The 23,237-nt window shown below is 45.2% G+C and overlaps 1 protein-coding gene across 8 annotated transcripts in view; it reads left to right on the top strand.

Moving 5' to 3' along the window:
- tenm2a (teneurin transmembrane protein 2a) overlaps window positions 1-23,237 on the top strand; it is a 374,562-nt gene that overhangs the window by 53,961 nt on the left and 297,364 nt on the right. The window lies entirely within an intron of this gene.

Below are 23,237 nucleotides of genomic sequence, written 5' to 3'. Positions count from 1 at the left end.
CTATGGAAATCACAGGGAACATGTGCAACATGGTCTGGACCGGCAGGGGCGCAGACACCCCAGCCCCAAGCTCAAACCATCCAACTAAACCTGTATACTGTAAACATACGAAAATTATTTTCACATTAATAAAATCAAGCATCTTTAATCTGTAAAAATCATGTTGAGTCAACGTGATTTTTAACAGCAGTTTCGTACAAATAAAATACTGTGGTGCGACAAGAGTTAATAAGTAGAAGAAAAGAGAAATATTCTATTGGTTAAACCCATTTTAATCATGTGGAACCGATGTACGATGAAATGACGTAACACCAAAGAGGTCTTTCTTTTTTTTTTGTGTAGATTTAGTTTATCTGGTTGCCTAAAACCTCCAGTGGTCCCTCACTGCCATCTCCTTTTGCCTGGCATGCTGCTGCTAGTGCACAATGGAAGTTTGCAGTCCTTTTTTTTTTTTTTTCTTAATTATCGGTCTTCAAATACATTTCCAACTAATTCACTTAACTAGTAAGCCTTTCATCCCTGAAGAAGACCAGGAAATGACCAGGGCACTGAGGGACGCAAACTCCGACGGTTTTACAAAGTTGGTCGAAGGCCGGCAGTGGAGGGGAATGGGTCAGGTCGGCGGCGTGTAAACAGCAGATGTCAAAAAGCCGTCTCCACATGCCACCACCCCGGGCTCGAGTGAGCCTCACAGTCAAGGACTCATCGCGTCCCGCTGCCCCATCTGCTGCCGTCTCAGCCCCATAAGCTGCCTGTAGAGACATTGACAGTGACAGCTACCTCACACCTTCAGGATTCAGGTGAGATTTAAACAAGTGTCGCTTCCATTAGCTTTCACACACAGCTCAGCAGCACGACAAGCAGGTCCAGGCATGCTTGTGCTCATTAGTCGTGTGGACTCTTCTCTGGCAGGGTCTTAATTGTTTTTCTCTTTAACTGAGCAACTTCATCAATAATCATTAAAAGGTGCTCAAGCAGGTGGTGGGGGGTGGGGGTGGGGGGATCCTTCTGAACTTTGTCGCACGCAGCACAAAACAAACAGATCAACACAAATAAAGAGCAGAACTGCTTGGTTCATCGTTTTCCTTCGGATCCTGTAACGTGAGTCTCGTGATGCGTGCATTACTGGATCCTTTCAGAGTGCTTTTGATAGAGTTCCTGGAATAAAATCTGTTAAATAAGACTCAATCTAGATCATTAATCATTAGCCTTACTGAAAGAGAGCTAATTGAGTACAGAAAGCTGGAAAGAACCAAATGAACTGAATAAATGAGGAACCGAGTCACATCTCTTAAAGAAGAGTTATGGATTTTATTTTGCCATCACACTTTTGCAGAGCAGATGTGTCCTTTTTTGCATCATTCCTGCTTCCTGTTGCTGACATTTCAGATGTATATTTGAGAGCATGCTGGGTTCTTAAAAGGTTGTCATGGCAAAATCTCAGGCAGCGCCTGTTCTTCTCCATCAGTCACTCACTGCCTCTCCCTTTTGTGTGTCCTTGTTTTTCCCTCTCCTCCTTTATCACATTCTGTCAGTCATTAAGTTAATTTGTTTACCTATCCTGCCTTGATTTCTTTGTCTGTCTTAATTCCTCCCTCTTGCCTTTTTGTGTCTGTGTAACCATGGGGTTGTTGCGTGCACCCACACTGCTCTTTTCAGCAGCCAATAATAGACACTTTAAATGACCTGTGTTCATTAGATAAGCATTTACGTTCCAGGTTTACATTAACCATAAAGGGAATTTAATGGCCAAAGTAAACAGTAATTGAATGGGTCTCGCTTTAAAAAATGTCTTTGATGGGAAAGAATCAAGTAAAAATGAAACAAAAGGACTCTAACCACAATTGTGATCATCCTTTGTTGACATGGAACTGGATTTATGAAAAATAATCAAAAACTTAAGCTTTCATCTGTAAATGCTCAGAGAATGAGTTGAGAATTGTTCTCAATTACAACCGTGTCAAAACGTGAGCTATAGCCTTTTAGATGGAGCTTACTTATAATTTGAAAACATCTTGCAGTGGTGTCTAGTAGGAATGAATGCCTTGTGAGTTCTCCGGGGGAAAAAAAGCTCCGGTGCGCCTGTTTGTGGACGTAGAAGTTAGCCGCAGGAGAAAGTGGCAGAACACAGCAGGATTTGGAGTCTTATTTCCTGATTGTTGGGCATCTCACCTTTGATTGGCTAACGGCGACGTTGATGCTTTATCTCCACAAATTACACAAGCCTGAATGGCTGCCATGTTGAGTTGCTAATGCTAAGAGTTAGCTTCTGATTCTCTGCTGTTTCCTGGACGCTAAACCAACAACAGCCTTCCCCGTCACGAGTCAAGACGGATGAGTCCATGAACGTTAACTGACAGTGTGACGTAGGTCTCTCAATCTTTTTTGATCTAATACCACGCGTCTTTCTTCATCATCAGAAGCTAATATAGGAAAATGGCGTAGAAGACGATTGTCATGTTCACTCTGGATGTTAAACTCAGAGTGACCAAACATTTTCAAAAATAAAGTAAGTAAAAAAACAGTTTCTTGGTGAATCTGCTCTTTAAATGGTTGATCAAACACGGTGACCATTGGGGTCAACTCTGAAATCTATCTGGTATTGATGTACTGTATATTCCATAAAAACACTCTGAGAGTTTCGTTAAAATCAATCTTGGATAATTTTCTGAAACTGCAGACACCTTGGTCCCAACTGGAAATTCTGTAGCATTTAGCTATTTTAGCCACTAGATGGCTCTACATAATATTAACTGAACATTTAAGCTATTTTTTTCCCTTTTCTTTACATGTTTCTGTAAAATTACAAGTGTTAATTAAACAGTGTCAGAGAATGGGAACTCTGTCAGAGTCAAATGAGTGTGAAATGCCTGTCTTTGTCCTGCAAAGGATATCCAGAGTATAAACAGATCTTTTAAATGACTCTTTATGGTGCATCCTGTCAGGTGTTAAACAAAATACACTCTTTTGGGGTTACTATTACTCAATACTCTAGTAAGTGAGGAGCTCATTCAAAGGAATGAGATCGATGTGCCGTTCCACTCAGACCTAGTCCACACGAAGCTGTTTTTTTTAAACGAATATCCGCCCCCCCCAAAAAACTTGCATCCACACCACCTCGTTTAAAAAAAAAAACTCTGTCCACACGTACCCGGATAAATACGTTGTTAAGGACATGCCAGACCTGCAGGTGGCAGTACTTCCCCCGTTCTTAACCTCGTTCTTCGTCTGTGGTCTTCCGCAAGGAGCAGTAATTCCGCTTGCAAAAACAAACAAGCAAGAAGCGCTTGGACAATTGATAAAGCGAGTGCAGCTCTGAGGGCATCCATGCTGTCGGCTAGTGTAAACACAGGTCGCACACGTGATGTCAGCATTTTTTGTAACGGAAAGTGACGTTGCGGACCTTAAAACTCCGGTTTTGTCCGTCCACACACAGACACCCAAAACGGAGAAAACGCAGATCTTCACTTTGGCCGGAGTTTTTAAAAAGATCCGTTTTCGTGTGAAAAAAACTCCGTTTTCTTGTGGATGACAGGCCAAAATGTAGAAAAATATCTACGTTTTGGCAGATCCCCGGCTGCGTGTGGACAGGGCCTCTGTATAATAAAAGGGGTGGTTCTTGCTGAATGCTCTGCACTCAGCCCCTTGTGTTTTGATCTCACTGGCTGTCTGCAGACTAGTGGTGTGTGAAGCATGAGCTAGCCGCGCAAGCTAGCTGGCGTTTAGCACTCTGGCAGCTAGCTGTTAGCTTCCTGGTCCAACAGCTGAAAAGATAATTATACTGTTAACATTTGAAATTTCATTTTTTTCATGGAGTTTATTTAGAACAACACTTAAAAATGGCAGTGTACTGAAATGACACTTTGAGTGTAACTTGTCTTGTAAAGTGAAAGTAGTTTAACAGTTGTGAGAGTTAAAGAAGGTCTACTCCATAACTGAATTCTAATGAGTGTAAAATTGACTCTGAGTCTGTACACTTAGGCCCTGTCCACACGTAGCCGGGGATCTGCCAAAACGTAGATATTTTTCTACGTTTTGGCCTGTCATCCACAAGAAAACGGAGTTTTTTCACACGAAAACGGATCTTTTTAAAAACTCCGGCCAAAGTGAAGATCTGCGTTTTCTCCGTTTTGGGTGTCTGCGTGTGGACGGACAAAACCGGAGTTTTAAGGTCCGCAACGTCACTTTCCACGACAAAAAAATGCTGACATCACGTGTGCGACCTGTCTTTACACTAGCCGACATCATGGATGCCCTCAGAGCTGCGCTCGCTTTATCAATTGTCCAAGCGCTTTCTGCTTGTTTGTTTTTGCAAGCGGAATTACTGCTCCTTGCGGAAGACCACAGACGAAGGACGAGGTTAAGAACGGGGGAAGTACTGCCGCCTACAGGTCTGGCATGTCCTTAACAACGTATTTATCCTGGTATGTGTGGACAGAGTTTTTTTTTTAAACGAGGTGATGTGGATGCAAGTTTTTGGAGGGGCAGATATTCGTTTTTTAAAAAAAACGGCTACGTGTGGACTAGGCCTTAGATCAGTGTCGTTTACACTGTACAGGGCAGGACCATATGTTCTCTGGCTCAGTGTTGGAATTGACTCTAAGTGTTGGATTAACACTGCTCATTTTACAGTGTGTACTTGTAATTTTATTTCAGTTTTTTAATACAACAATACCAGTTCTTATTTTTTTCATGATCCCTACAATTTCCCCCTATTTCTCACTCTTTTAGAGGTGATTTAGCTTTTGTTTAGTCGCGTGTTTCTCTCCCCCCAGTTGTGTCATCTGTTGCTGACGGCTGCAGCATATTAGAGGAAGCCAGCCCCAGGGCTGCCTATTTGTATGGACCGTGTGTTCTCGCAGCCTACGTAGCTGACAAAAAGGCTTTGCAGCAAAAACACACTGTGTGTTTGCTCCCGCACTTACACACAAAACACTCTCGTTCGTTTACTTTTCCTGTCCCGAGGAGATGTCGCTGCGCTTGGGGAAAGTTTCTCTGCCCTCCCCTGGTGAGGCCTGAGTTCTGTGTGTGTGTGTGTGTGTGTGTGTGTGTGTGTGTGTGTGTGTGTGTGTGTGTGTGTGTGTGTGTGGAATGAATGCTTCTGGTCCCCGTTGGCACACACGAGTTGCAAATAGAGAGCTTAAGTTGTTTCTGTCTCTAAACTGATTGAAGCCTTCAGACGTCAGTGCCGCCATGAATTTATCATGAAAAATAAGAGTTAAAGAAAGATTAATTTGAGTAGATGGAGTTATTTTGACTTTGAGCCTTAATGACGGTAGGGATTCTCTCTGTTGCGAAAGAGACAACGGATGTGGTATTTATGAGAAAAGAAGTCCCTACACCCTTCTAATCCGGCTTTCTATCTGACATTTGTATTGTGTGTGAGTGACAGTGAATTTATGCGAGGCTAAAGTGGTAATTAAATCAAGGTGCGCTGCTGTTGAACATGGGGAATCCAGGGATGACAACACTTATTGACAAAAATCTACGCGAATGTCAACTGGCCCTTTCCAGTCCAATTTGATGTTATTAACTAATGTCATGCAGCTAACAGTGCATCTGGAGGCTGTAAAGTCAGACTGAAAGTCGGTGACGGAAACGAGAATTTTTTTTTAACTGTAAGGAAAAGAGAGCGAGAAGAACACTCATTCAAAGATTAGACCTCTCGTTTTCTATATTTTTCCCCAGCGGCAATTTCTGCTTCGAGTTTCTCCCTCTTTTGGAGCCCATCTCTGTTTTACAGTTTTGTTGTTGCTCTCCTCCGGCTACTCAGAGTGAGAGTGATGGAGACATGAGGAGGAACGGCCACGGGAGATGAAACAAAAATAAAAATACTGAAACAACATCAAACCGTGTTGGGATTTTTGTCCCTGGCTCATATCGGATTCAAATTAGAGTACATGATGGTGGAGAGTGGTGACTCAGAAGCAACATGTGACAGAAAAGTTGGAGAAAAGAAGAATTTCTGCTGGTAGAAGCACAAGTACAAGCAGAGATGCCTAAAACAGATTACATTCACATAAAATAAGAGAAGAATACAGGCGAATGGCCATGTTTCTGTGATGAATGCAGCACATTAGCATGAACACGCAATGCATCAACACATGTTGACCCTCCCAGTGGGTAGTTCTCAGTCATCCTGGACGTGATCATCCTGAGAGTTTTAGCTGAAAACAGCTGGACGTTTCTGGATATGTTGGAGACATTTAGCCTCTCATCCCAGAGGCTGCTTCCAGACTTTGGTTGTGGTCAGAAACAAACACACTGGTTGTGCTGCAAGTCTTTCTCTTTTTTTCTCCAAAACACGTTTTTGTCTAAATGAAGGTGATGTTGTTTTTATAGAGTTAAAATTCATGTTGAAGTTAAGATTGTTTCATCAAGTAGGACCTGTGGTTAGCTGGCTCATGTAAAACATGTCAGGTCTTCAAAGAATCGGGATCGGGAATCGATAGGAACCGGAATCGAAACAAGGAATTGGAATTGGAATTGGAATTGGAATCGGAATCGTTCAAAATCAAACGATGCCCAACCCTACATCTGATGTGGCATGGAGTGATGAATTTACATTTATTTAGCTTTGGAATTTTATATTTTAATATTGTTCAATGCTGCATCAACGTCACTGAGGCTACAACTTTGTTTACGCTCTTATTTATCATGCATAAGCATGCAGAGTAAAGCACAAGAGGTGAGAAGGAGCCTCAAACACACACACACACACACACTAATAAAAGCTGAGGAGCTAGCCCTTATTGTTGTGATTTTCATGAGCTGATCTTAATTAGCATGAGGACATAAACGATCTGAAGGGAACAGAGGACATGATGCTTGTTACCATGGAAATGAAAATGAAGAAGTGTGACCATTTATTGTTATTGACCGTATCATATATTAAAAATAATTTAGTCAGTTAAAATAAAGAAGCAGATTTAGTTTTTAGATTTGGAGCATTGGAGTTATTTCAGCACAGATCAGTGTACCTGCAGCTGTGGAGCCACATGTAGCACCTCTGGAACAGCTCCATGTGCCGTTTACTATCATAGGAAAGAGTAGGTTTTCTTATCCAGGTTGCTTCTATAAGGTGGAGTTTTAGCAGAATGACATTATTGACAACTTAATAGCTTTTTCTAATCTCAGTCTCAGAATAAACTAAAACATCTTGTTTTCAGCTGAAATAAGTTAGAAATCATTTTACTGCTGATCTGATTTTTGTTATCCCACTAAGCAATTCATTAAACACAATTTCACTCCGAATCCACCAGAAAATTATTATTTTTTACACGTTTTAACCATTTATTGTAGAAACTGAAGGCAGTTTTGTACTTTAATTGAATTTAAGACTTCAAAATGTGATATAGTAGAATAATATACAGGTGATTATTTTAATGAGGAGAAAAAATGAAAATAAAAAATATTGCTACATTAAGCACCTCATTGCTTATTTTTTTAAGCATAGTACTTTTTTTAAAAGTAAAGTACAAATTAATGCCTTATTTATCTGAAACTGGTGACTTATTTTATACATTTCCTTCAAATAAAGAGATAAATGATATTACCCTGCAGTTCTGAACAGGAATATGATGTTTTCCTGTAGTAAACAATATAATTAATTCCCTATTCCCCCTTTTCCTAATCTTAAATAAAAAAAAAGATACAAAACCTTTTATTTATTTTTTAGGTTTATGTTACTTTTGTGGCTCTTTACAAACTACAGGAGACAGTTGATTTCAGTTGTAAAAGCAGCAGATGGTTAAAAAAAGGACTCCCTTTAAAATAATATAACTTTAGCAGAAAAAATACTGCAGAACTTTGTGTTTGTAACATGCATTTACCATTAGAAAGCCCAATAGGTCACCTTGGTTTATTATCTAAATGCAACCATTCCTGTTTGCCAGAACCAAACAAACACACATCTGAAGTGTAACGTGGTTTTTCTTTAGACTCCATGTAAAGAAACAGTTAATGAAGGGAGAAATCATTAAAATAACAACATCAACTCACATCACACACAAAAAATGAGATTTGAACTGAAGTGAAATTGTTTGCTGTAAAAAAAACTAAATAACGTCCTTGTAGGAATGATGCTAATACTTGTTTAGTTGGTGTCAGAAGTCTAAAAGAGCAGAATCTGTGAAAATTTGCTCTTTTCTCAATCTAGTTGTAAGCTTAAAATGACTATGTGTATTATCCCTGACGATAGGGTGCAGTACATACCACAATCATACCACAGCAAGCTTTTTTTTTTTTGTGTTCGAGTGAGACTTCACCAACGGATGGCCATTAGGGTAAAAAATCCCTGGGTGCACAACCTCCAGCAAAATGACAAGCATCAGACTCCCTTTCATCACTGGCAACGAGCAATGAGGTAAATGTGTGGCCTGTATTTGATATAGCGCCTTCTAGAGTCCTGGAACCCCCCAAGGCGCTTTACAACACAATCAGTCATTCACACATTCACACACACATTCACACACTGGTGGGGATGAGCTACGATGTAGCCACAGCTGCTCTGGGGCGCACTGACAGAGGCGAGGCTGCCGAGCACTGGCGCCACCGGTCCCTTCGACCACCACCAGCAGGCAAGGCGGGTTAAGTGTCTTGCCCAAGGACACGACAGCGACAGACTGAGCGGGGCTCGAACCTGCGACCTTCCGATTACGGGGCGAGCCCTTAACTCCTGTGCCACCGTCGCATGATGAAAGTTTTGTAACCGTAGAAATCAGTAAATGTGTTTTGTCCTCATGGGCTCCCGTAGAAGGAAACATGGAATCTAACATGGCGTGGCCCGGAGACTTACGCCTGGGGCACATAGAGGACAAGTGCTCTGCGTCAAGGAAGCACCGTAGTTTTGGGAAGTCAAGTGGTCCCACTGGGCTTGATAGGACGCTGATTGCTTCTTGGAAAATCTCTCGATAGTAAAATCCCATTGGACTTGAGAACAAGAAGTGGTTTATAAGTGATAAGACTTGCTGTCATGTTTTGTGAGACTAGTTAATTAAAAATGGGTTAATACGCAATTCATTAGAATATTTTAAGATCAATAGCACTTTAAAGTTATCAAAACTGTAATAAAGTAGCATTTATAAGCTCCTCGTTCATGTTTTGGTGGTTGGGTTTGTGCCGTAGAGCCGTTCCGATTCGTAATGTCTGATGTAAAGTACTCCATAATGTTGTAAACAGCCGTGCCACAGCGATTGAAATAAAACTTGTGCCCATCTTCAGCGCCGTGGCGCGGACCGACGCTTCTGGAGCGTGGTGTTGAGCTCCCTGTGTACCCACTCTCAGTAACTATGATGGCTTCAACTCATCTGTCTTCTGTGTACCCCAGACTTTAGACGCGCTCCCATGTACTTTAGACCCGAATTTTATGGTTATATGTTATGGAGCCGCCAATGTGTCTCTTTATTTTCTTTTACCAACGGGCACGGACATAGAAAAGAAAGAGAAAGGGGGGAGAAGCTAAGGAAGAAATGGTGGTGAGGGGAGCTCACAAAAATAAACAATAAATGATGTACAAAAATCCGCTTCTAGACCTGCAGAAAGAGAGAGAGAGAGAGAAAGGAGGACACACAAAAATCCAACAGAACCATAATATCACTGCCTCAACCACATGAGCTTATATAACAGTAACAATTTTTACTGAAAAGCACACAGTCATAATTTATAGTGCATTTAGTGCCAACCACAGCCTTAAGTGTTAAAAATGCCCAAGTCCATACTTGTGAGAGCATCATGTGACCACCTGTGTACGTACACCCACTTGTGTATATGTAGAAGTGTTCAATAGTGAGTGACCTGCCCATAAAGACCCGCGGAAGATGGAGGAGTTCCAAGCCCCAGAGATCCAGAGGTCTCCCCTGGAGGGCAGGGCCGGATTATCATTGCAGGGTCCCCTGGGCACAATGTGCACTGAGGCGCTGTTGAGTTTGTGTTGTTGTCAGTTCATTTTTTATTCTCGCCATTTGTGAAAGTGATCGTTCCCCTTCACAAATTGTAACTGGTAGAGTTACAAAAATCCGCAGGGCCACAAACACGTTAGGGAAGATGGACTGTAGACTATTTTTTAGCCCAAAAACGACCCTGGTTCTACTTATATTACATTTTTTATGTGGACTCTCTGGGGATTATTTAGAGCTGAGAGGCACAGAGCTGTGATCGTTGATGCGCTCCAGACAGATGCGTCCTGAGCACGGCCACAGTAACATTATCAAAGTGTCGCCACCTCAAAAACAAATTTAACACGTGATCGTTTATGCCAGCTCATTTCCTTTCATGTGTTCTGTCTTTTATTTGTGCCTGATGCGTTTCGCTGCTGTGGAGCGGAGCGCATCACCTGTTTTCTCCTCCGGTGATTTCACTGCACCGGTGTGGCCGGCATGCGGCGCGCACTCCGCTGTTTTTGCGGTCGGTAGATCTTTTAGAACTGCAGTTCAAAGGTAACTCATAAGGTGAACATATATGAACACAGGTAGCAGTTTTTCTTTAGGATTGAGAGGAGATGCAGGAAGATAATAAACAGGCAGGACAGAAAAATAGTCAAATAAAAACAAGTTAGTTTTTGTACCTGGTGGTTGCAACAAACAGACACTATTGAAGGTAATCAGAAGTGAGGAACAGAAAATGAAATAATTATTTTAATGTTTAGAGCAGCAGGAACTCCGAGAGGCTGCAGGCGCATCAGTGAGTTTGCGGCCGCTGCGCAGGTGAGGGGGGCTAGGGCTGAAGCTGGGGGAGGGCTGAAGCAAGATGCAGAAACTACTGTTGTTAAAAGAGATGTGTTTAACTTTGAAAATGTGGGCACAATTTTAATTACTTGTCTACTTTTTTCTCCAACGTTAAGACTGCTGCACACAAATAAATAAAAGTAAAAAAGACTGCTGCTTGCATGGACCCCCTTGTGGCTGTGGGCCCCTGGGTCTGTGCCCCGTTTACCCGTATTATAATCCGGCCTTGCCAGAGGGTGGAGACCCCCAGGAGACAGCTGCCGGAGAAGCCCCACCAATAATTTTCAACAACTCTGCATCATTTGTCATTTTCAACAACATTTTGGTGGATATTTCCAGAGATTAACAGTAAAAACTACACATTGTCTCCAAAGCTAACCTCATAATTTATATTGCAGTTGCCTTTGCGGTTTTTATGATTTTCTCTATTATCAAAAGAAGTCAAGACAAACATGCAAACTAAAGAAACAATGGGCATTTTCATCTTTACCTCAGACTCAGTTCAGTTTGTGTTACTGATTCTAAAGTCCTCAAACAGGAAACTCCTGATGCTTAGAGCCTCTTAAACACACACCTACACACACACACACACACACACACACACACACACACACACACACACACACACACACACACACACACACACACACACAGACACACACACACACACACACACACACACACACACTCATTTGCATGACAAAGGCTTGGTTAATTATTTAAGGAGTCTTTTTTGATCAATACAGAAGAGCTGTATCCGACTACAGGGACAATCTGATCTACTGGATTCTATTAGTCTTCATTATTCATGAGAACCACAGTGAGAAGGAGCAGGACAGAGGGACGGGAGGACAGGGGGAGAAGTGATAGAGAGCAACAACACAAGTAGTAGGGTTTTGTTTCACATGCATGAAAAGTTTTCCCTTTTGGTGCTGATGAGGGCTTGAAAGTTAGATGAGCCCTCCGTGTGTGTGTGTGTGTGTGTGTGTGTGTGTGTGTGTGTGTGTGTGTGTGTGTGTGTGTGTGTGTGTGTGTGTGTGTGTGTGTGTGTGTGAGTGTGTGAGAGGAGGTGAGAGTGGGGGGTGGGGGGTTAGGTGGCAATACTGATGCTGGGAACACTGGTTAGTCTTGGTGTGAGAGGGTCACATCACCAAAGAAAAATCACTTAAAACATGTGACATTCCCTTTAATATCCCTTTCATCTGAGTGCATGAGCAGGTTGTGTGTTGGCATTAAGGCTAGGATTAATCATAGGCACATGCCCCCCCCCCCCCCCCCCCCCCCCACACACACACACACACACACACACACACACACTGGCACAGCCAGGAGGCACTTGTCTAAATATAGAGTCGATCCCACAGGAGTGAGAGAGTGACTGAGTTCAGTCGTCAGTTTTCTCTGTCCCCTCTGGCAAGGCCTGAGAGGATCGGAGGAGGAGGGCTGCTGGGCAAGGGCTCCGAATGGATTCACTTGTGTTTATACACACACAGAAGCACACACGCGTCCGGTATTCATACCGTTGTGTTGCCGTCTGGAGAGCTGCACCTCTGAATGTAAAAATAAGGAAAAACAAAACACACACACACCCATACAAATATATGAACACATCCAGAGAAATATACAAGTAGTGAAAATTACTGAGGTAAACATCATCCCGCAACAAAAACACATAATTGTTCCCCAGTTGAAGATCCATCAACTTTTATTGACTTCTCCACCACAACACACAGCTCATTTAGATCTTGCTTCATCAGGGAAAATTTTTTATGCGGCCCTGATGCGGCTCAGCCTTTTGCAGAGAAGACGAGTTATGTCTCTGTATAGCGTAAAGTAAGCAGCGAGAGAACCACAAAGCCACCAGCATCTGCTTCAGGAGGGGTGGAACTAATAGAAAATTTGTCTTTCAACATTTTCAACATACTTCTACATGTGTTTTAAAGGCATTCCATGCAAATTGTTCATATTTGTAAATACTTTTCTTGAGCCAGTATGTGATAAAATGGCCCTTTACAGGGTTAATGAAATGATACATCTTCAGAGTGCCGGTAAGGTCTCTGTTGGACATAGTAAAAGTGGAGCTGACTTACCTGGCACTTAATTCAGCTTCAAGCACAATTCCTGCATGTTTTAGATCATGAACGCAGCAGATTTGTTTGATTTAGCGACGAATCACTCCTGTAGAACCTAATGAAGGCTGATTAAAACTTAATAGTTTTGTACAATCAACCTAGTTAGTCACTGACCAATCCAATCAAACATGGTTCCCTTGTTTGCAGTGGTCTCTAGAAGTTAGATGGAGGAACGAGAGGCTGAACGCACAAGGTTTTGGAGACTTATTTCATTATATTCAATTGAATTCAATTCAATACAATACAATACAATCCAGTTCAATTCAATTCAAAAATGCTTTATTAATCCCAGAGGGAAACTGATTGCTGTAGTAGCTCAGAATAATAATAATCAAGTCATCAAAGAGTTATTGTATATGACAATGGCTGTTGGCAGGAAGGATCTCCAGTAGCGGTCAGTGTTGCAGCCAAACTGAAGAAGCCTCTGACTGAAGGCACTCTTCCGTTGTCAGACAGTCTTGTGAAGAGAATGCTCAGGGTTGTCCATCATTTTCTTGATTCTCTGGAGAATCGTCGTCGTCGTCGTCGTCGTCGTCGTCGTCTTCCTCCGCTTATCCGGGTCCGGGTCGCGGGGGCAGCATCCCAACTAGGGAGCTCCAGGCCGTCCTCTCCCCGGCCTTGTCCACCAGCTCCTCCGGCAGGACCCCAAGGCGTTCCCGGACCAGATTGGAGATGTAACTTCTCCAACGTGTCCTGGGTCGACCCGGGGGCCTTCTGCCGGCAGGACATGCCCGAAACACCTCCCCGGGGAGGCGTCCAGGAGGCATCCTGACCAGATGCCCAAACCACCTCAACTGGCTCCTTTCGATCCGGAGGAGCAGCGGTTCTACTCCGAGTCCCTCCCGAATGTCCGAGCTCCTCACCCTATCTCTAAGGCTGAGCCCGGCCACCCTACGGAGGAAACTCATTTCGGCCGCTTGTATCCGCGATCTCGTTCTTTCGGTCATTACCCAAAGCTCATGACCATAGGTGAGGATTGGGACGTAGATCGACCGGTAAATCGAGAGCCTGGCTTTCTGGCTCAGCTCCCTCTTCCCCACGACAGATCGGCTCAGCGTCCGCATCACTGCAGACGCCGAACCAATCCGCCTGTCGATCTCCCGATCCCTCCTACCCTCACTCGTGAACAAGACCCCGAGATACTTAAACTCCTCCACTTGAGGTAGGACCTCTCCCCCGACCCGGAGGTGGCAAGCCACCCTTTTCCGGTCGAGAACCATGGTCTCAGATTTGGAGGTGCTGATCCTCATCCCAGCCGCTTCACATTCGGCCGCGAACCTACCCAGCAAGAGCTGAAGGTCAGAGCTGGATGAAGCTAGGAGGACCACATCATCCGCAAAAAGCAGAGACGAGATTCTCCTGCCACCAAACTCGACACACTCCACACCACGGCTGCGTCTAGAAATTCTGTCCATAAAAGTGATGAACAGAACCGGTGACAAAGGGCAGCCCTGGCGGAGTCCAACCCTCACTGGGAACAGGTCCGACTTACTACCGGCTATGCGGACCAAACTCACGCTCCTCTGGTAAAGGGACTGAATGGCCCTCAACAGAAAGCCACCCACCCCATACTCCTGGAGCGTCCCCCACAGGGTGCCCCTGGGGACACGGTCATAAGCCTTCTCCAAATCCACAAAGCACATGTGGATTGGTTGGGCACACTCCCATGCCCCCTCCATCACCCTTGCAAGGGTATAGAGCTGGTCCACAGTTCCACGGCCAGGACGAAAACCACATTGCTCCTCCTCTATCTGAGATTCAACTATCGATCGGACCCTCCTCTCCAGTACCTTGGCGTAGACCTTTCCAGGGAGGCTGAGGAGTGTGATCCCCCTATAGTTGGAACACACCCTCAGGTCACCCTTCTTAAAGATGGGGACCACCACCCCGGTCTGCCACTCCCTAGGAACTGCCCCCGATGACCACGCAATGTTGTAGAGACGTGTCAACCATGACAGCCCTACAACATCCATAGCCTTGAGATACCCAGGACGAACCTCATCCGCCCCCGGGGCTCCACCGCTGTGTAGTTGTTTGACTACCTCAGCAACTTCTGCCCCCGAGATCGGACAGTCCATCCCCAGGCCTCCCAGCTCTGGTTCCTCCTCGGAATGCGCATTGGTGGGATTGAGGAGCTCCTCAAAGTATTCCTTCCACCGTCCGACTATAGCCTCAGTTGACGTCAGCAGCTCCCCCTCCCCACTGTAAACAGTGTGAGCGAGTTGCTGCCTTCCTCTCCTGAGGCGCCGGACAGTTTGCCAGAACCTCTTTGGAGCCGATCGATAGTCTTTCTCCATGGCCTCACCAAACTCCTCCCACGCCCGAGATTTTGCCTCGGCAACTGCCACTGCTGCACCCCGCTTGGCTATCCGGTACCTGTCTGCTGCCTCCGGAGACCCGCAGACCAGCCACGCCCTGTAGGCCTCCTTCTTCAGCCTGACGGCTCCCCGAACCTCTGGTGTCCACCAGCGGGTACGGGGGTTGCCACCACGACTGGCACCGGCCACCTTACGACCACAGCTAGCAACAGCCGCCTCGACAATCGCAGAGTGGAACAAGGCCCACTCGGACTCAATGTCCCCCACTGCTCTCGGGACGTGGTCAAAGCTCTGCCGGAGGTGGGAGTTGAAGACCGTCTTGACAGGTTCTTCTGCCAGGCGTTCCCAGCAGACCCTCACTATGCGTTTGGGTCTGCCAGGTCTACGCGGCATGTTCCCTTGCCATCTGATCCAACTCACCACCAGGTGGTGATCAGTTGACAGCTCCGCCCCTCTCTTCACTCGGGTGTCCAAAACATACGGCCGCAGGTCAGATGATACGACTACAAAATCTATCATCGACCTGTGACCTAGGCTGCCCTGGTACCAAGTGTACCGGTGGGCATCCTTATGTTCGAACATGGTGTTCGTTATGGCCAAACTGCGGCTTGCACAGAAGTCCAATAACAAAACACCGCTCGAGTTCTGATCAGGTGGGCCGTTCCTCCCAATCACACCCCTCCAGGTCAAGCTGTCATTGCCCACGTGAGCATTGAAGTCCCCCAGCAGGACAATGGAGTCCCCTGATGGAGCACTATCTAGCACTCGTCCCAGGGACTCCAAAAAGGGTGGGTACTCTGAACTGATATTTGGCCCATAAGCACAAACAACAGTCAGGACCCGTTCCCCGACCCGAAGGCGCAAGGAAGCTACCCTCTTGTCCCCCGGGGTAAACCCCAACACACAGGCAGAGAGTCTCGGGGCTAACAAAAAGCCAACCCCAGCCCTCCGCCTCTCACCCGGAGCAACTCCAGCAAAGTAGAGTGTCCAACCCCTCTCCAGGTCTCGGGTTCCAGAGCCAATGCAATGTGTCGAGGTGAGTCCGACTATATCTAGCCGGTACCGCTCAACCTCTGCCACAAGCTCCGGCTCCTTCCCCGCCAGCGAGGTGACGTTCCATGTCCCAAAAACTAGTTTTCTTGTCCGGGGATTGGACCGCCAAGGCTCCCGCCTTGGTCTGCCACCCGATTCACATTGCACCGGACCCTTCATGTTCCTCCTGCGGGTGGTGGGTCCACAGTTGGACGAGCCCATGTATCCGGTTCGGGCTGGGCCCGGCCGGGCCCCATGGGCGAAAGCCCGGCCACCAGGCGCTCGCTCACGGGCCCCAACCCCAGGCCTGGCTCCAGGGTGGGACCCCGGTAACCCTCCGGGCCGGGTACTCCGACTCTTCGTTTTCACCGCCATGAAAGATCCTTCGAACCGTTCTTTGTCTCACCCTTCACCTAAGACCAATTTGTCATGGGAGACCCTACCAGGGGCACTAAGTGCCCCAGACAACATAGCTCCTAGGATCATTAGGGCACTCAAACTCCTCCACCACCACGATAAGGTGACGGTTTCTTGATTCTCTGGAGAATCCTTCTTTGCATTATCTCCTCCAGTGGTTCCACAGTCGTCCCCAGAACAGAACCAGCCTTTTTTATTAGGCTGTTGAGCCTTTTCAGGTCCCTGCTTCTGATGCTGCTACCCCAACAGACGATGGCTGAAGAGATTACACTCTCAACAACAGACTTGTAGAAGATCTGCAGCATCTTGCTACAGACATTGAAGGACCTAAGCGTCCTCAAGAAGTGCAGTCTGCTGTGTTCCTTCTTGTAAACGGCTTCGCTGTTCTTTCTCCAGTCCAGTCTGTTGTCCAGGTGAACTCCAAGGTATTTGTATTCCTCAACCACCTCCACTTCTTCTCCCATGATGGAAACCGTGTTTGACTCCACCCTGTTTCTTCTGAAGTCTAAAATCATCTCCTTTGTTTTGTTCACGTTCAAGGTCAGATGATTGTTTCCACACCATGCCACAAAGCGCTCCACCAGCTCTCTGTACTCAGCTTCCTGTCCATCTCTGATACACCCGACAACTGCAGAGTCATCTGAGTATTTCTGTAGATGACAGGTCTCTGATTTGTACTGGAAGTCTGAGGTGTACAGGGTGAAAAGGAATGGTGAGAGTACAGTCCCCTGTGGTGCTCCAATGTTACTGATCGCCTGGTTTGATGTGCAGTTCTTCAGCCTCACAAACTGTGGTCTGTTTGTCAGGTAGTCTTTAATCCAGGTGATAGTTGAGGTCCCCACCTGTGTCTTCTGGAGTTTCTGGCAAAGTACATCAGGCTGGATTGTGTTAAATGCACTGGAGAAATCAAAGAACATGACCCTCACAGTGCCGCCTGCTTTGTCCAGATGACAGTGGATTGGTTGAAGCAGCTGGATGATGGCATTTTCAATTCCAACTCCATGGCGATAAGCAAACTGCAGCGGGTCCTGACATGTCCTAGTTTGCTTATTCAGGTGGACCAGCATGAGTCTCTCCAGTACCTTCATGATGTGGGAGGTCAGGGCAACCGGTCTGTAGTCATCATTGACTGATGGGCAAGTTTTCTTTGGAACTGGAACAAGGCAGGATGTCTTCCACAGGACTGGAACCTTCTCCTGGGCCACGCTGAGGTTGAAGAGATGCTGCAGAATCCCACAGAGCTGCTCTGCACAGGCCTTAAGTACCCTGGGGCTGAAACCATCTGGACCTGCAGCCTTGTTCCTGTTCAGTCTCACCAGCTGCCTCTTCACCTGACTTCTAGAGACAGATAGGTAGGAGGGGGAGGTAAATGGGGCAGCAGCATCTCCTGACTGGATTGAAGACAGATTTATAGAACCAGAAGTGTCTATGACTGTGTTAGAGGACAAAAGAGCTGGCGTGTGACAGGAAAATGTTGGATCAGAGGAGGATGGGATGTCTGATTGGCTGGGGACAGGCGAGGAGGATGCTGGGATTGTTCCTGAACTGAACCTATTGAAGAACTTGTTCAGTTCATTGGCTGTGTCCAGGCTGCTATCTGTGCAATCCTTCCTCTGCTTGAAGCCTGTGATCTTCTTCATCCCTGACCAGACATCTCTGAAATTGTTCCTCTGTAGTTTGTTCTCCAGCTTCTTCCTGTATGCCTCCTTGCTGTCTCTGATCTTGATTTTCAGTTGCTTCTGTATACTCCTCAATAATTCCCTGTCTCCCTCCTTGAAAGCTCTTTTTTTCCATTTAACAGATTCTTCAGTTCACTGGTGATCCATGTTTTTTTTTTATTAGCAGATCATCTCACTGTTCTGGTGGGTATGATGTTGTTCACACAGAAGTTTATATAGTCAGTGACACATCCAGTCATGGCACTGATGTCCTTTTCATATCCTTGGCAGAGAGTCATCCAATCTGTGGTCTCAAAACAACCCTGTAGGGCTTCTTCAGTGTCCTGTGACCATTTTCTCACAGTTCTTCTTGTCACAGGTTGCCTCTGAACAAGTGGTTTGTATTCTGAGCAGAGAAAAACAAGACTGTGATCTGATTGTCCCAGAGGAGGTCTTGTTTTGGACATGTATGCATACTTTACATTTGCATAACATAAATCCAATGTCTTGTTTTCTCTGATGGAGCAGCTGAATAACTGTTGAAATGTTGGAAGAGAGTGAGGCATGATTAAAATCACCAGATATAGCCACAAATGCATTGGGGTGTTGGGTTTGTAGCTTAGCGACAACAGAACTGATGGCATCACATGCACTTTCAGCAATGGCTGAAGGTGGAATATAAGGAAAGCTTTTCCAATGATTTTCCAATGCTTGCAAATCCTTGTCTATTTTGTATCATTGGCTAAAGCAGGTAATAGGTGTTGAAGACTATTTTCACATTTAACCTGACTGTGAAACTCAGAATGACTAATTATATTTCAACAATTTGTATTTAGTGGTTTCTCAGTAAGCTTGGTCTTTAAAATCCAAGTCTTTGTAACATGGGTGGCACCGGGCGGTAGCTGGAGGTTGCTAAAGCAACGGCAAGATTGGACCAAGTAATGACTGAGCAACCCCACCTCTTGACTTAGTCTCATAATTCTGAGAAAAAAAAGTCAGAATTCTAACATTAGATCAGATTTTTTACAGAAATTTAAGTCAGTGATGTTTTTTTTCTCAAATATTTAACCCTCTGGAGGCAGGCATTACAGATTTGCAACATTAAACCTACATACCTGGTTACTCCACATATGTAATTCATGAGCATTTTTTTTACTCAGAAGTACCCCTGAAGGACTTACCGGTAGTTTTTCATCCTTTTATCAAAACTTATTTTGAGCCTGAAAGGGTTAAAGGTTTGTTCTCATTTTAAAATAAATACCATTTTATTTCTAATTTATTTGCAAGAGTATGGTTATTTTTATCCCATGGTATGTTAATATTAGTAGAAAATTAAGTAAAAATAAACATAAATGGATCTAAATATATTACTGATACGTTTATTATTCTGTTGTTGACATTCAGTTGAAATTTAAAATGAAAAATGACAAATTGGTTAAACCTGCACATTTTTATTGAATTTGATTTACATTTTAAAGAAGGATTTCATTGTTTTAAAATTAGCATAGCTAAAGTTACCCAGAGCCACTGGAGAAGGCAAAATGAGCCTGACAACTTGGAACTGTGAAACAGTATGGAAGCTTTTGCTGTTTAAGTTGAATTCAAATAGACATGTATTTATAGACATATATCTGTAGACATGTATTTGTAACAGTGATATTGAAAGGTAGGATACAGATTTTCACCTATTTCTGTGCTACATGTGGTTGCATTGGAATTTTGTATTGTCCAACAGTCTCTGCCCCATATTTGGCAAGTGTGTATGGTGTCAGGATTGTTCCAAAACCATATCATAAGTGTGGATTTGACCAAGTTATCGGGCAGATGCCCTCTCTCCCCTCCACCCTCCACCCCCCACTTTTTGGTATGCGTTGACGGAGAGCAGCAACCCCAAACCCTGACCACATAACTGTACAGCAACTGCTTTTAAAAAATCCTGGAGCCACCCATGGTTATAGCCATTTTTGAGATATGGTAAATATGCAGCTGGATTTTGTCCCCAACAGATACTCATGCTAACCTATCATACAATAGCTTTATTGGGTACTTTGACATGCGCGGTCAAAAGTATGACCGGTGTCAGAGCTTGGTCCGCATCGCCGGCAGTAAGTCGGACTCATACCCAGTGAGAGTTGGACTCTGCCAAGTCTGCCCTTTGTCGCTGATTCTGCTCATAACTTTTATGGACAGGATTTCTAGGTGCAGTCATGGTGTTGAGGGGTTCTGTTTTGGTGGCCTGAGGATCAGCTGTCTGCTTTTTACAGTTGGTCCTGTTGGCTTCATCAGAACGTGGTCTCCGGCTCTCACTAGAGTAGTTCGCAGCCGAGTGTGAAGCAGCTGGGATGAGAATCAGCTCCTCTGAATCCGAGACCATGGTCTTGAGTCAGAAAATGGTAGAATGCCCTCTCCGAGTCAGGGATAAGGTCCTGCCCCAAGTGGAGGAGTAAGTGCCTTGGGGTCTTGTTCTCGAGTGAGGGAAAACTGGAGCGTGAGATCGATAGGCAGATTGGTGCTGTGTCTGCAGAGATGTGGGCGTTGTACCGGTCTGTCATGGTGAAGAGAGAGCTGAGCCGGAAGGCAAAGCTCCCGATTTACCGGTCGATCTACCTTCCTACCCTCACCTATGGTCGTGAGCTTTGGATAGTGACCAAAAGAATGAGATTGCGGATACAAGTGGCTGAAAAGAATTTTCTGTTCAGAGTGGCTGGGCTCTCCCTTAGAGATATGGTGAGAAGCCTGGTCATCCGGGAGGGGCTCAGAGTAGACCCGCTGCCCGTCCACATCGAGAGGAGCCAGTTGAGATGGCTCGGACATCTGGTCAGTAGGCCTTCTGGACGGCTCCCTTGTGAGGTTTTTAGGCATCGACGTATAAATATTGGACAATGGGTTTCCATAGACTCCAATAACACGTTTTTGAAGATAAATGGGAGGTGGCCACCACCGCCATTTTGACCGTGTCACAGGTTCCGTCAAGCCCAGACAATTCCACAAAAGGGAAGAGAGGTGGAGCTGAGGGTGGGGCTGTAAGGCTGGGATCGACTGACGACACCCGGTCGAACTAGCTACAAGCTAACCTGAAGCTAACCCAAAGCTAACGTGGAGGTGGGAGCTAAGCTAACGGAGGTAGCAACCTAGCTACAACCGGAGTTAACTGTGCACAACACCAGAGCTTCTGAGTCAGAGATACGCCGGGCTGACCGCTGGGTAAAACCAGGTACACAGAGGTCTCCCGAGAGCTCCACAAGCCAGCAGCCGCACAGCAGACAAGCGCCGCTGTGATCTGAGATGCGCAGAGCTGCTGCTGGGGAGAACCGGGTGGAAAACATCGGTTTCCATCCAGAGCTCCACAAGCCGGCAGCCCGCGCAGCAGACAGAAGCCGCAATCAGACAGAGATGGACCGGGCTGCGGGGAGGGGAGAACCGGGTGGAAAACATCGGTCTCCCGAGAGCTCCCCAAGCTGATAGTCAGAACCCAGCTCCACCAACATGTTATATTACAACTCATTTTCTAAAGTGCAGCATTATGTTAAATGCACTGGGTTTTACCCTATTACATTTAAATTTCATGGTTAAACAGTACATGTTAAAATCTAAGCTTAGCTCGGCAGTGACCTAAAATACATAAATATAATTTTACTTACCGAAAAAAATGAAGTGGATACTCCTTGGACGCTCTATTAGTGCAATTAATGCCACAGCAGGTCATTTTGTCCAACAATTGCACAAATAATATCCAAAAAGAACGCGCAAACACTACAACTAATGGTCTAAGTTGAGAGACTGAAAATCCCGGAACAGTTTCCAGGCCAGACCGAGGCTCAACTGAGGCCTTTCCCCGGAGCTAGCTCTGTGGTCACGTGGGTCTGATGCTCATTAATTATACAGAATTTTAGGCTTTTAATACACTTAAACAGAAGAATGAGAAAAAAAATCACTCCCCTCAGAGTTGTCATGATAATTTAAACCAAAAACGTGTTTTGGTACCAGGCTGTGAACATGCTGCTATTTTCACTGCTGTGAAATTGCTATTTTTAACATGGGAGTCAATGGGGATTTGCTCGCTTCTAACACCAGCCCCTAGTGGATGAGGGTGGAACTGCAATTTTTGTCACTTCCAGGATTGCTTCAATTTTTCACCCGCATTGTGGGGGCTTGTTTTTAGGGCACATCCAACCTAGAGAAGACCTAAAAGAAGACCCAGGACATGCCGGAGGGACTAAACGCGTTGGCAATTTCCCCGAAGGAGCTGGCCCAAGTGGCTGGGGAGATGGAAGTTTGGGCCTTTCAGCATAGGCTGCTGCCCCCGCAACCCGACTGATGATAAGCTGAAGAAAATGGATGGATGTATGTTTGACATAAACTGTTGGAGTAAACCCTAGTTGTCTCTTAGCAAAATCTGGCGCAGACCATTTATTTCCAACATTGTCGCTTGTGACCCACAAAATTACAAAGCCAAATACTCAAAACCACAAGTATCAGTGTTTGACCTGAATAAACATAAAAATAATGAATTAAAAAGGAGCTTATTTTCAACTTTTACATCAAAAAGCCTTCCATTCATATTTGTTTGTTCAGTTTTACTTTTCTAGGAATCATCTCCAGAGCTGGGTTCAGCTCTACAACTGATTCACCTATACAGTCTAACCTCATTCAAGATGGCCACTAGAGGAAATCAACAGCATCCAACAAAGTCTAAACCTCCGCCAAGTATTTGGGTCTTGAAAATTTTTATGTATTTGTACCTAACAATTATTCACATACATGTGCTCTAAGACATTAGGGACGACGGTGGCCCAGGAGTTGACTACTCGCCCCATAATCAGAAGGTTGCAGGTTGGAACCCCACTGAGATTGTCGCTGCTGTTGTGTCCTTCAGCAAAACACTTAACCCCTCCTTGCCTGCTGGTGGTGGTCGGAGGGACCGGTGGCGCCAGTGCTCATCAGCCTCACCCCTGT

The sequence above is a fragment of the Nothobranchius furzeri genome, chromosome 2 (assembly GCF_043380555.1).
Source record: "Nothobranchius furzeri strain GRZ-AD chromosome 2, NfurGRZ-RIMD1, whole genome shotgun sequence".
Taxonomy (NCBI): Eukaryota; Metazoa; Chordata; class Actinopteri; order Cyprinodontiformes; family Nothobranchiidae; genus Nothobranchius; species Nothobranchius furzeri.
Note: the sequence above shows the minus strand (reverse complement) of the source record. Positions and strands in the feature narration are given on the sequence as shown.